Here is a 14,284-nt window from a genome sequence, read left to right as displayed (position 1 = left end):
GGCGATAACCCCTGCAGAGTTTATCTCCTATATAAAAAGGAATTATCCCTAGCAGGATTTCTTTCCTTTTTCAAATGGCAATTGCACCCGTGGGTGTTATAGCCTTTTCTTATTTTTTCCAGTTTCAACTGACCCAATTGATAAGATCAAAAAACAAAAATTGCAATTCATACGGGCCATAAACATTGAGGAAGGAGTGGAGGATGGGGGGGAGCATGCTGGCCCCCTACAACATCTCTGTTGGGTTCGAGATTGAATGTAGGCAAATTTTATTCGAAATTTAAAAGTTTCTTGGAATCCAAAAGAAACTTTGTAAATACCCAACCATGCCCCTACCCCAAATCTTATAGTGAGCCCAAGCAGGGTGGTGTTGGGGGGGGAGGGAATTGAAAGTGCCTATTATTCACATTCCGAGTAACAAAAACAACCATGGGGATAAATACCTTTTTCTAAAGGTTTTTGGGTTGCTGAACTCGAATCCGCAATCAGAAAAATTCTAGTAGCCTCCTTTCTTTAAATATAACCGTTATAAAAAAAAACTTTTTTTTTGCATTTTATAACGGTAATATTTCAAGAACGGAGACTAATAGAATTTTTCTGATTGCGGATTCGAGTTCAGCAACCCAAAAACCTCTAGAAAAGACTGTCAGTCTGTCTGTATAAGGAACTAGAGCCTAAACAGATGGACCGATTGACTTCAAACTTGTTATGTAGCAGTTTTTGGAGACTCTCCAGAGGGGCTTTTGGAATTAATTTTTTTGGACCAGAAATAACGGTACCTGACATATAAAAATTTCGGAAAAGTTTAATTTCTCGAAAACGGCTCCAACGATTTTGTTAAAATTCAATTGGTATTTTTTGAAAATCATTATTAACGGTACCTACCATAGGACCGCTTTTTTTCTGTAAAACCGCTTATTGTATTTCAATGAAATTTTTTATACAAAAGCATTTATATAATTTTAATACAAAAATAAAGTTTTGAAAAAAATAATTTTTGGATTTTAATAAAAAATTTTCAATTTTTGTTTTGAAAAGTCAAATTTTCGAAAACGGGGCATTGACTTTTTTTGAAATTTTGTTTTTAGAAGTTGATTAGTGATTTCAACAAAATGGCATAACAATTTTATTTTAAAACTTTTTTTCCAAAAAATTATTTATAAAAATTAGATTTTTTAAAAACGGCTCTAACGATTTTGAAATTTTTTTTTCTAAAAATGCTCATTAATATAGCAAATAAAATTGCATACTTGTTTTGTGGGGCGATTTGATTTCAGATGTTGTTTTATTTTTTTGAAAAATGAATTTTTATTTTTTTTTTTAATTTATTTATTTTTTTTTTTTTATTTATTTATTACCTTATTTGTTTTGTTTTTATATACCTACATTTCCCAAATTTCTATATAAAAAGTCTTAAAAGTTTAAGCAACTTGAACTCTAAGAGCAAGTTCGTAAGACCAAGTCGTGCATTTTAGTTATGTCTCGCGCAGTAAAATAGATATCTGAAAGATTTAAACATTTTTTTGAAGAATAAAACCAGTTCTTTTAGACGCCGCACTGTTGTCCAAAATGACTTATCTCGTTGCAAAAATCATAACTTTTGAACGGATTGAGGTAGCGGTACAGTTTTTTTTTTAATTTGAAGGAAATTTCCAGGGCTGTTACACCAATGAATTTCAAGAAAATTGTTTTACAGGGTGTTTAGGAATCATCGGCCGAAAACCGATTTTCTTAAAAAAAAAAATATTTAAATTAAAATTGGTATGCCATTTTGTAGAAATCACTAATTCACATCTAAAAAAAGTTCAGATTACACTTTTCCATGATATTACGATTATAGAGAATGCCAAAAAAGTTGGTCCCGGAAGTCCGTCTGTCTGTCTGTCTGTATAAGGATCTACATCCTAAACGGATGGACCGATTGACTTCAAATTTGGTATGTAGCATTTTTTGGAGACCCTCCAGAGGTGTTTTTGGAATTAATTTTTTTGGGCCAAAAATAACGGTACTTGTCATACACCAATTTCAGTAAAGCTGTAATTGCTCAAAAACGGCTCCAACGATTTTGTTTAAAAAATTCAAATATAAGTTTGAAAACAAGGTCTATCTTCTAATGAAAAAAATTTTTTTGGAAAATCATTATTAACGGTACCTGCCATAGAACGGTTTTTTTTAAATCCGATATTCTCCGAAACGGCTTATTCGATTTCAACGAAACTTTTTTTGAAGAAGCACTTATATAACTCAAATATAAGCCAAAAATAAAATTTCAAAAAAAATAATTTTTGGATTTTTAAAAAAATTTTGAAATTTTTTTTTGAAAAATAAAATTTTCGAAAACGGGACATTGTATTTTTTTGAAATTTTGTTTTTAGATGTGGATTAGTGATTTCTACAAAATGGCATACCAATTTTAATTTAAACATTTTTTTTAAAGAAAATCTGTTCCTTCTGCCTTCATTTTTTTTCAAAGTACAAAATCTCGGCAGTGCGCAAGCATGCGCAGCTAAATATTTTTATTTTGAATCAACAATTGATTGGTACACATACCCTATTCGGCTTAATGAATGGAACCGAATGGATTTTTTACGGTACCTGCCATAAAACCGTTTTTTTTCAAATCCGATATTCTCCAAAACGGCTTATTCGATTTCAACGAAACTTTTTGTGAAGAAGCACTTATATAACTCAAATATAAGCCAAAAATAAAATTTCAAAAAAAATAATTTTTGGATTTTTAAAAAAATTTTGAAATTTTTTTTTGAAAAATTAAATTTTCGAAAACGGGACATTGTATTTTTTTGAAATTTTGTTTTTAAATGTGGATTAGTGATTTCTACAAAATGGCATACCAATTTTAATTTAAACTTTTTTTTTAAAGAAAATCTGTTTTTGGCCGATGATTCCGAAACACCCTGTGAAATAATTTTATTGAAATTCATTGGTATAACAGCCCTAGAAATGTCCTTCAAATAAAAAAAAAAATTGTACCGCTAACTCAATCCGTTCAAAAGTTATGATTTTTGCAACGAGATAAGTCATTTTGGACAACCGTGCGCCGTTACAAATTTATTCAGAATGAATTACCCCACATAAAAACATAACCTCGAAAATAGCCAAAATGAGTTTTTTTTAAAAATTCTTTCATATAAACATTTATATATAAACAATAGTAAGGAAAATTTATTTATCACATGATAACATAATTTAACAGATAGTAACGATAATAATGACAACCTTAAAAGGATGATTATTTTCTCTTAAAAACTGTTTAATAAAAACACAGTGTCCTTCTTTAAAACTGAATTTTTATTTATTCTTAAATTGTGTAATTCTAATGAATTAGTAATAATGGCCGTGTTCCTTTGGGCCTAGCAAAGTACTTTTTAGTACTTCTGAATCCATTCAAAGACATTTTTTCTATAGAAGAAATGGAGTTGAACACAACCATAAGTACTTAACAGTAGATACTTAAGGCCAAAGGAACACAGCTAATAGTTTATACATGATTAGTATGTGAATATATGTATGTATTATAGGTATACATGTTTATCTTCATATAAACTTATCTTCTTAAAGAAATTCATGACTTGATTAGGGCTGCCAGATAAAATTGTATTGATGTCGGGACAATAGGTCTCAAAAGTCGGGACAAATCGGGACACCAAAAAATTACTTGAAATCGAAAATTATTAAAAACAAATAAAAAGAATCACGTGTGTGATTGCAATATTTTCCTTGACTTATTTCCTACATTTTTGTGGATTTCATGCAAAACTATGAATTGTTCAAAATTTAATTTTTTGAAAACTAAACTTAGTCCCAATTTATTCACTCTCCATTAAATTCAAAGTCACCATATAAAATGGGAAGTTTTAAAATTCGTATGCGATTTGAAAAATTTTTATTTTTTAATGGCGTCTTTAAACTTAATGGATAGTCAATACATTGGGCCTTATCCATAATCAAAAAAAAAGTCAATTGATGTATCTTTTAATAAATGTAGGCAACAATCTCAAATTTCCATAAAATTTAACGTCGCCTTTTAAAAAAAGAAGTTTTAAAAATTCTATGCGATTTGCCATTTTTTTTTTATTTGAGAGTTAATAAATTGAAGCTAAAAGCTTTTTTGCTTAAAATTTTTATTTTTTTTTCCCAAAGTTTTTGAAGGAAATCGGAATGTCGGGACAAAATCGGGACAGTTTGTAAATCGGGACAGATATCGGGACAGGGTCCAAATGTCGGGACTGTCCCCTTGAAATCGGGACGTCTGGCAGCCCTAGACTTGATATTAGATAAAAATAAAAAAATATTTGTTTATGTTCTAAATACAGATGTGTAAACAACTAGAAATTTAATGTAATAATAATTTTATATCCATGTAGGCATGTAGGGTTATACATGCATAAATAAACTATAATTGAAAAAAAAGAGAAAATATACAAAAAGTGGTTTAAAAAAATAAATTTATTAAAATATTAAAGAATAGGAAAAAAAAAACAAATTTCGAAAACCAAAAACGACTGAACGTTTGTCTCGATTTTTGCCTGTGGTAATTATACGTGCTTTGTAGAGAGAAAAATAAATTCATTATTCAAGTTGATTAATTTTGATTTTTGAGAGATAAAACTTACTTCAGATTCTTTGATTCTTTGATGTAGTCAGCTTAGAGCAAGCTGTATACTACTATCAGAGGGTTCATCATTAGTGCATGTGTTAGTAGTTAGTAGGACAAAAACAATTAAATACTATCCACATGCACAATTTACAATTAATATTAGCTAAAAATGATATACTAACATATTTACAATTTAAAAATCTAATTAAAACATTAACTGACAATCACGTCTGTGGAGCACTGGTTCGAAATAAATTTTTTAATTTCATCTTGCTCATATTAAAGTCAATATCGTTTAAATTATAAAGTTTGCTCATTCGGTTAAGAGGCTCGTTTATACCATAGTTTGTTCTATGAAAGTCAATATGTAAGAGTTCAAATCTTCGTAGGTGGTGAGATCCTCCCGGATAGTTAAAGCCAAGGCAACCTAATAAGTCAGGAGCGTCAAGTTGGCCATTAATTAATTGATGAAAGAATATAATATCGTTATTGACACTTACTCGTTGTCTTTCTAATTTTTTTGTTTTAATATGTTGGGGAACCGGAAAGGAAGGTAAGATTTCTGTTGCATTCGAATTCCCCGTCTACTTCCTTCCTGCAGCTTGATTTAATCGATTGGAATCTGTATTTCTTAGGTGTGGGACTACCTGGTGGCGTAGTTTCATCGCCATCCAATACGGATGTAATAGTTCGATTTGAGGCCAAAATAGCTTCTTTCCTTCGCTATAAATGTAAGTTAACAATCATACAAAAAAATCCAAATAGTATATTAAATTTAAATAAAACTTACCCTCATGGGCCATTTGAGTACCTTTAAGCTCTTATACGGATAAGTTTGCCCAGTAGCATATAGGGATGGGCTTAACTGCTACTTTTGGATAACTGTTACTACCTGTTATTGCTACTTTCCAATAACAGGTATAAATACCTGTTACTGAAATAACAGTTAGTAATACAATTTTCACTAAAGAACGAGAGTGCAATCTCATTATTTTGAGAATGATTTTTAATAATATAACTGATTACTTTGCGGTTCTAAATTCATTTTAGTCTAGAGCAGAAAATTATCTGTAATTGTGGCAATTTAAGTAGTTATAAAATGCGTATCTTATGCAAAATATAACTAAAACCTGAAGTTATTTTTTTTTTCTGTAATTATAATGAAACCATTAATTATGGATACCCAAAATTACAGGTATAGAAATATTTCTTACAGTAACAGGTATTGGGGAAAACGATGAAATTTTGATATTAATTTTACATTTTCTCATTTTTCGTATGTAAAATTATACCAAAAATACCAGTTATAGAAATATTTCTTACAGTAACAGGTATTGGGGAAAACGACGAAATTTTGGTATTAATTTTACATTTTCTCATTTTTCGTATGTAAAATTATACCAAAAATAACAGGTATAGAAATATTTCTTACAGTAACAGGTATTGGGGAAAACGACGTATTAATTTTACATTTTCTCATTTTTCGTATTTAAAATTATACCAAAAATAACAGGTTTAGAAATATTTCTTACAGTAACAGGTATTGGGGAAAACGACGAAATTTTGGTATTAATTTTACATTTTCTCATTTTTCGTATGTAAAATTATACCAAAAATAACAGGTATAGAAATATTTCTTACAGTAACAGGTATTGGGGAGAACGACGAAATTATTAAAGAGATTTGATTAGTATTATGCTTTAAAAAAGTGATGAATGACTTACATATTTGGTAGAGTCAAGTTTTTTGACTCTTCTCCTCTTCCGACTGTTTACTATTTACTATATCTTCTTGACATCATTTTCAAAGAAACAATATTATCGCTCTTAGGTTTTCGTTATCAATAAATATGAATCCTAGGGTAAATAAAACATACAAAATGAAAAATTACAACAATCCTGGTTTGTTGTTTAAAGTGCTTATCTTTTTTGAAAAATTTGGCGAAGCTCTTTTAAAAAAGTTCATCTTCTTATTGGTTGCTTAGGTGCTGAATGCTGTTGACAAACGGTAAAATAACGATACTTTTTAATTGCTCTAATTTGACAGAAATAAAGGCGGGATCAACAAAATTGGGCTCTTTTTGAGACTGTCTTTTTCTTTTCTCTTTCTAATTTCTAAGTTGGTGAAAAAAACAAACCAAGATCATAAAATAGCTGCGTTACTTTGGAAATATTTATTGAACTACTTTTTCAATACAGTAAAAGTATCTGAAAGCAACTTTAAGTACTCGCAGAGAGCAGTTTATTATATAAGCAGTAAATGCCCACAAAGGAACGCCGGTAATAATTGAGGAGCGACTTTTCAAAACCGGATACAAACACTTTTTGTCATTTCTGAAATCTGATATATCAAAAAATCGAAAAAAAAAACTAAATGATAAATTGTGATTTTTCATACGATTTTCAGATTTTGCCTGTCTTTTGTGTTAACTTGGTGATTAAACTAAGCAAAGCATTTGAATGTAAAGAAGAGATCTACATACTTAAGCCTGGTACGCTGCTCGCGCTAACTTTTAGCTCCCATACAAATTATCGAAAATTTTTAGCCGAGATAAAATGGATCCCATACAAGTTATCGATAACTTGTATGGGAATTTTTTCTCAGCTAAAATTTAGCGCGAGCAGCGTACCAGGCTTTAGTTTTAAAAAAGTGGAAAGTGATTTTATCCCCTTTTGAAAAGTCACTCCTCAATTATGAACTAAATTCTTGATTAAAGCCAAGTACGCAGAACGAACTAAATTTAAGCTAGCATACAAAATTCTCTCCAAAATTAAGCCGCGTTTAAATGTTTTTCAGAATATTAGCAGAGTTGTGTTTGGCTTAAGCTTTAAGCCTAGTACGCAGCTGAAGCGAAACAAAAAATTTTGAAGTCTCCAATCTCAAAAGCGAACACGTTAACGAAAAAATACCATCGGGTAATAGAGCAAATTAAAAATAATAAAAATACAAATAAAAAAATTCAAGAAAAACATCAGAAAATAAGTTTTAGAGCAAAAAAAAATTATTATAAGTTCCTTGATAATTTTGAGTAAGCAGATAATTTCCGAGTAACAGGTATTATATGAGCATTTGTGTTTTTAACAGATTATTCGCCTGAACTAAAAGTATCAAAGATGAATTTTATCAAAAGAAACAGGTATTATAAATTCCTTGATAATTTTGAGTAAGGAGATCATTTTGATCCGAATAACAGACACTATAGGAGCGTTTGTGTTTTTAACAGATTATTTGCCTGAACTGAAAGTATCAAAGATGAATTTTATCAAAAGTAACAGGTATTATAAATTCCTTGATAATTTTGAGTAAGGAGATCATTTTGATCCGAATAACAGGTATTATAGGAGCGTTTGTGTTTTTAACAGATTATTCGCCTGAACGGAAAGTATCAAAGATGAATTTTATCAAAAGTAACAGGTATTATAAATTCCTTGATAATTTTGACTAAAGCCTGGTACGCTGCTCGCGCTAAATTTTAGCTCCCATACAAATTATCGAAAATTTTTAGCGGAGATAAAATGGATCCCATACAAGTTATCGATAACTTGTATTGTATCTCAGCTAAAATTTAGCGCGAGCAGCGTACCAGGCTTAAGCAGATAATTTTGATCCGAGTAACAGGTATTACAGATTATTACCGATAAAATTAATTTTTTGTGTAGGATAAGAGAAAGTTGTTTAGATAATTAGTAGGTATTTTTCATTTTATTAACCTTCTTATTACCGAAAATTTTCTTGGATTGCAAAAAAAAATAATTTAATTTAAATTTATTTAGATACTGAAAATATTAACTGTTATTTCAGTAACAGGTATTTTCCCTGATGAGTAGCAAGTTGTTATTGCTACTTTCCAATACCTGTTATTCAATACCTGTTACTGAAATATCGGCCCATCCCTAGTAGCATATCAAGTTTTCACTTTGGTGAAAACCAGACGGCATCTGTTGGCCTACACCTAATTATGTAGAAATCTTTAATGTTTGACGAAGTAGTTTTGATAATACCCAGAAGCCTGCGCTTGTCCAAATATTTGTACAAAATCGTTTCAGACCCCCCCAAAGGCACCAGTCGTATAACAAAAACTTCTTTATTCGAACTGTGTTTGATTTGTCTTTCGTTGTTGTTGCACACTTGCTCTATTTCTTGATTATGTGTTTTATTTTTTAAGATCTTGTTGTTTCACATTTTACGGGAATACTGGTTGCGGTGAAAGCATTGCTGGGGGTGTAAGGGTAATAACTGATGTAACTATGGCACTATGGGTCCATCTGAACGGCATAGAGGTATTCGTATTTGTTGGAGATTGGACATTTAGGCGGACTTTTTGTTTGGATTTCTAAGAAAGAAAACCAAGAAATTTTAAATAAGAATATACCTAAATATATGTGCCGGAGTCTTAATACAATTTTTAACTTTAAATTGTTGAAAATTGCTCGCAAAACAATTAAATGATTATTTTTTTGTTTTTGGGCAGGTTCAGAAACGTTAGTTACTAAATATTTAGGTAATTTCTCGGCCTCTGATTGGTCAAGTGTCAAAAAAAGTCCTTCCAATTTAGGTAATTTTATTGGAAAGCTGACTGGAAAGTTAGGCAAGACATTTTTCCCTTAAAAAAATAGGAAATTTTTTTTTGTCCACATGACAGCTGATTGTTTTTAGTTACAGAATTATGGTAGCAGAATTGAATTATTTGTGTGAAAAACGAGTAAAAAGTGCATAATCGGTTTTACCTAATTAATATTATTTATTTATTAAAGTGAAGTGAAATTTGGTGTCTGCCCCATGCAATCTCTAAAATTCTCAAGTAAATTTCCAAATTTGACAGTAATGGCTTATCCAAACTAATTTAGTCAATTTACTTAAATTTCCGTTCAGAAAATGACGTTGCCTAAATATCTAGTCCCTAATATTTCCTGAACGTGCCCATTTATTAAAACCAATGTCAAAATTAGGCGTGTTCATTGAATATTGTCATAGCGACATCTAGATGTCATTTGGCTAAACACTTTATTTGAATGTATATTGGTTTTTTCAATAAGTGAAAAATTTTCAAAAAGTGAAAGTTCAGACCTTTTTAACTTTTACTTTTGTTTTTTCTGAGATGGAAGATAGAATTTTGTAAGGAGTTGGAAAAAGAGAGAAGATTTTTTTTCACTTTTTCAATTTCATTGTAGCTATGGCTCCACTGTAGGAGGTAGAATTCTTTTTGCAATCAAAAACTCACTTATTGGATGCGTGCTTAGAGCATGAAAATTCAACTTGACTCTGGAAATTTATTCATTATAGCAGCTTACATTCCTCCGAATTCTACTACAGAAATATATGAAAAATTTAATGACTGCATAGAAAGTATCTATGTGCTTTTGGAACCTGTAGATGAAATTTTGATTGTAGGTGACTTTAACCTACCAAACCTTGATTGGGTTAAAATTGATGACGATAACTTCTACGTTCCGGTAAATGCTTCGAGTTCAACTGAAATTTCATTAATTGATGGTATGTCGTCATGTGGACTAAGCCAGTTTAACGGAGTGACTAATAGTTTAGGAAGAACACTAGGCTTAATATTTTTCTGTTATACCGTAAGCGCCGAAACTGCAGTCATTGCCTCGACTGTTAAGCTAACTGACGAAGATCGAACTCATCCCGCATTATATATTGCGCTTAATCTAAACTTATCTTCTCCTCACCTCTCTCTCTATAAACGAACTCGAATTTAATTTTAGTAAATGTAATTATAGAGAACTTTTTAATTTATTATGTACCATTGACTGGAATTAATTATTTTCTATTATTTAATGATATGTGTAACCTTTTTTATGTTACACTCTTTGATTGCTTTTGTAAGACAATTCCCCTTAAAAGAGGACTTGCCAAATCTAATGTTCCACCTTAGTTTGATTTACATCTTAAAAACTAAAAAAAATAAAAGAAACAAAGCCTGGGTAAAATATAATAGAACAAGAACCGATGAAGATCTTGAAACATTCTTAATTATAAAACAATTATTTGCAGAACACTCAAATTCTTTATACGAAAATTACATCTATAAAATTGAACGTGATCTAAAATCAAATCCTGATAATTTTTGGAAATTTGTTAATTGTAAGAAAAAAACTAGCGGCTACCCAAACTCTATGAAAAATTCATCGTCAACTAGTCATGTACCCGAGGTTATCTCAAATATGTTTGCAAGCTTCTTTAAAGAAGCTTTCGAAGATTCAAATTCAGAGAACCCTTCTTAGTTTTCCTTGGCTGAGGTGAATTTCCCTCAATTAAATTCTATTAATTTTGATATAAACGAAGAAACCGTTGTTGCACAAAGTATAATAAAACTGGATGAGTGTTTCAGTCCAGGCCCTGATGATGTGCCATCCTCTATTTAAAAAAAATGTGTTTCTTATTTGTCATATCCGTTATGTGTTCTTCTTAATAAGGCTTTAGAAAGTTCTCTTTTTCCTAATATCTGGAAAAGTGCATTCATTATTCCTGTGCACAAGAAAGGTCCTAAAAACGAAATAATGAACTACCGACCTATAGCTTAATTATCTGTGATACCAAAACCTTTTGAGTCAATTGTATGTAATGTACTTACCTTTAACTGTAGGTCAATTATTTGTGATCAACAACATGGATTCGTCAAAAAAAGTCTACCGTTACTAATTTATTTAACTTCACGTCCTTTTGTTTAGATGTTTTTGAAAAACGTGGGCAAGTCGATTGTGTATTCACTGATTTTAGTAAAGCCTTTGACAAGCTGTGTCATAAAACGTTAATCTTAAAATTAAACAATCTTGGATTTAATATTAGTGTTTTTTTTTTAATTGGATATCCTCGTCTCTAAAAAATAGGCTTTATAGTGTTGTATTTCGTAATACGTGTTCGAACCAATTTGTTGTCAATTCAGGTGTTCCTCAGGGCAGCCATTAGGCCCAATTTTATTTATTTTATTTATAAATGACTTGGTTTTGATCATTAAAAACTCGTCCGTCCTTATTTATGCTGATGACATTAAGCTTTTCAAAAGTATTAAATGTACTTCTGACTGTTTACTGTTACTAGAAGACTTAATTTTATTTAAGGAATGGTGCAATAAAAATCGTTATGTTCTTAATGTCGACAAGTGTAAAACCATGAGTTTTACACACAAAAGAGTCCCGTTTGTTTTTAATTATTCGTTTGATTCATGTCACTTAAGCAAAGTCCCCGTTTTTTCAGACTAAGGAGTTAAGTATTTGCAGTTTTGTTTTATTGTTGGAATTATTAATGGGTTTATATCATCCCCATCGGTTCTAAGTCGGTTAAATTTCAATTACAGTCGCACAAGTATAAGGTTACGCCAACCATTGTGCCTTATTTTTAGTAGACCGAACTATGGTGCAAATAGCCCCCTCAATCAATTGATAATAATATTCAATAAACTTTACTTTTGTATCGAGACTGTAAATGACAATTTTAAATGCATTAAGTTCAAAACTATGTTTTTCAATAGCTTAGAGTAATTAATTAATTTAGATTTAAGTATTATAGCCCAGGGAAATTAGTAAATTGAATCGCATTTTTCGCGGGACAAAATTTTTTTCATGGAATGTGTTAGGGTGGTTGTCCTTATCATAAAAGTCAATTTGTTGGGATAATTGGAGGTTGGGAACAGCCGCCATCTTGGAAAAGAGATTGGTATCGTTTTTATTGAATAGCTCCATTGTTATTCATTTTAACAAAAACTGACAAAGGTAAGACTTATTAACAATAAAATTATCTAAAAAATCATATACAAAACAATTCCGTGAGTTGATTAAATAAAATTTTATAGTGCGTGTTTGTTGGTTGGGCCAAAATGACATTTGTTCATATATCTGACAAACTTTTTATTTGTTTGGATAATTCTTCAAAAATGAATTATAGTATTTATAATTATCTATAAAATGAGACCACAATCGTTATTGTAACCATCATATTGTAGAAGTAATCTAACTCCGAAAAGGGCCCAACCCATAAAATCCGTTGCGTCCGTTGCGTCGAAGTTTTAAAATAAAATACACACGTTCTTATGGGAAGCGACCCATAAGCGACGGATCGGACGGAGATGGACTTCCCATAAGAACGTGTGTATTTTATCGAGCTGTCAAGGCCCCAGCCCATAGAATCCGTTGCGTCCGTTCCGTCAATACATCCGTTGAAGTTGAAGTTTGGGACAGAAAGGGGTGACCCATAGAATACGTCGTACGACGGATTGCTTTTTGACAGCTCACTTCAAATTCCGAGGTGTGTTCGATATTTTATCGCTGAATGTGCACTAAGGAAGTTCTGATGCAAGAAATTTGTAACTACATATTATTGTTGTTCTTTTTTTAATAAAATAAAATGCGCGGCTAGATTTCATGTAGGTACTTGCTCTTCAGTTAAAAACAATTTTTAATAACAGATTATCATTTGTAGATATGACTTTGGCATAGTAAAATTGAACTCTACAACAGAATTTGAGTATTTAATTGATATAATTTATAAGATACATCATTAAATGTTACTTTTATTACAATTAATTCACTAATGAATACTGAAATTTCACAACTCATAAAATCAGAGAAGAAAAGAACGCAGTTCATTTAGTTCTGAAATTCCCCGGTGTGCACTCTCAAACAGAAAAATGAACAGATCTATTGTTGACAACCAATGTCAAACCATACGACGGATGAAAAAGTAGAAAGTTGGGCAACTTCTTCCGTCGAAACCGTCCGTCTCCGTCCGATCTGTCGCTTATGGGTCGCTTCCCATAAGAACGTGTGTATTTTATCGAGCTGTCAGTCAAAAACTTCGACGGAACGGACGCAACGGATTCTATGGGCTGGGGCCTTCAGTCAAAAACTTCGACGCAACGGACGCAACAGATTCTATGGGTTGGGCCCTAAACTCTCCATGTACTAGTTTAAAGTGAGAAAAAAGTTAGTTTTTTGCTAGTAGGCCGAGCAAATTTTGGGAGTAGAGGTACAACCAAAATATAAGTAGGCAGTTTTGCAGCCATACGCGTCTTAATATCGATTTCAAATGTCTGACAACTCTAATTTTGTGCTTTATACGGTTTTCGGGGGGTTAAATAACTTAAGTTTTCCACTTAATGTGAATGGGTTAAATTTATACTTTTTGAAATTATAAATATACAAGCTGGTGCTTTATAATTTTTCCTTTTAATCCAGTCAAATAAGGTTTAACCTCGGAATGAATGTTAGTAGATATTTTTTTTGCTCAATATCTTCCTTTTGCCATTCCATAACATATCTCAAAAGTCTAGAAAAATCTCATGTCCGCTTGTCGCGATTTCAAGGCCAAATCGCGAAATGGAGATTTTCAAAATTAGCAAAAATAGGCTATGGTATTATATACACATATGATACATGATTTCAAGGTATTTTTTAATGCTGATTCCAAAAAATCTAAAATCGAGACAATCTGACGTCTCTGGAAAAAGTTATACCTGATTTTCATCTGTCAACTCATATTATTATAACAGTTGCAAACTTACTGCCGAAAAACCCTTAAAAGTTATGGTAGATGAACCAAATTTTGCATGAAGATTTTAGAATCCATCATTATTAAAAATCAAAACAATCCATTACAAAAAATATATATACCTACGAAATAATGGTATTTTTTGATGGAGGGGCAACAGCT

General features: G+C 31.0%; 1 long non-coding RNA gene across 1 annotated transcript; it reads right to left on the bottom strand.

Moving 5' to 3' along the window:
• Positions 1-1,545: 1,545 nt before the first annotated feature.
• Positions 1,546-6,126, bottom strand: LOC129912138 (uncharacterized). The gene is made up of 3 exons (XR_008771754.1): positions 5,409-6,126; positions 5,119-5,341; positions 1,546-4,565 (listed from the first exon to the last, which is right to left on the bottom strand). It is a non-coding gene; the product is annotated as an uncharacterized LOC129912138 (long non-coding RNA).
• Between the last annotated feature and the right edge of the window lie 8,158 nt (positions 6,127-14,284).

The sequence above is a fragment of the Episyrphus balteatus genome, chromosome 2 (genome assembly GCF_945859705.1).
Source record: "Episyrphus balteatus chromosome 2, idEpiBalt1.1, whole genome shotgun sequence".
In the NCBI taxonomy this organism is placed as follows: domain Eukaryota; kingdom Metazoa; phylum Arthropoda; class Insecta; order Diptera; family Syrphidae; genus Episyrphus; species Episyrphus balteatus.
The sequence above is the reverse complement of the archived record's forward strand: the minus strand, read 5'-3'. Positions and strand labels throughout refer to the sequence as shown.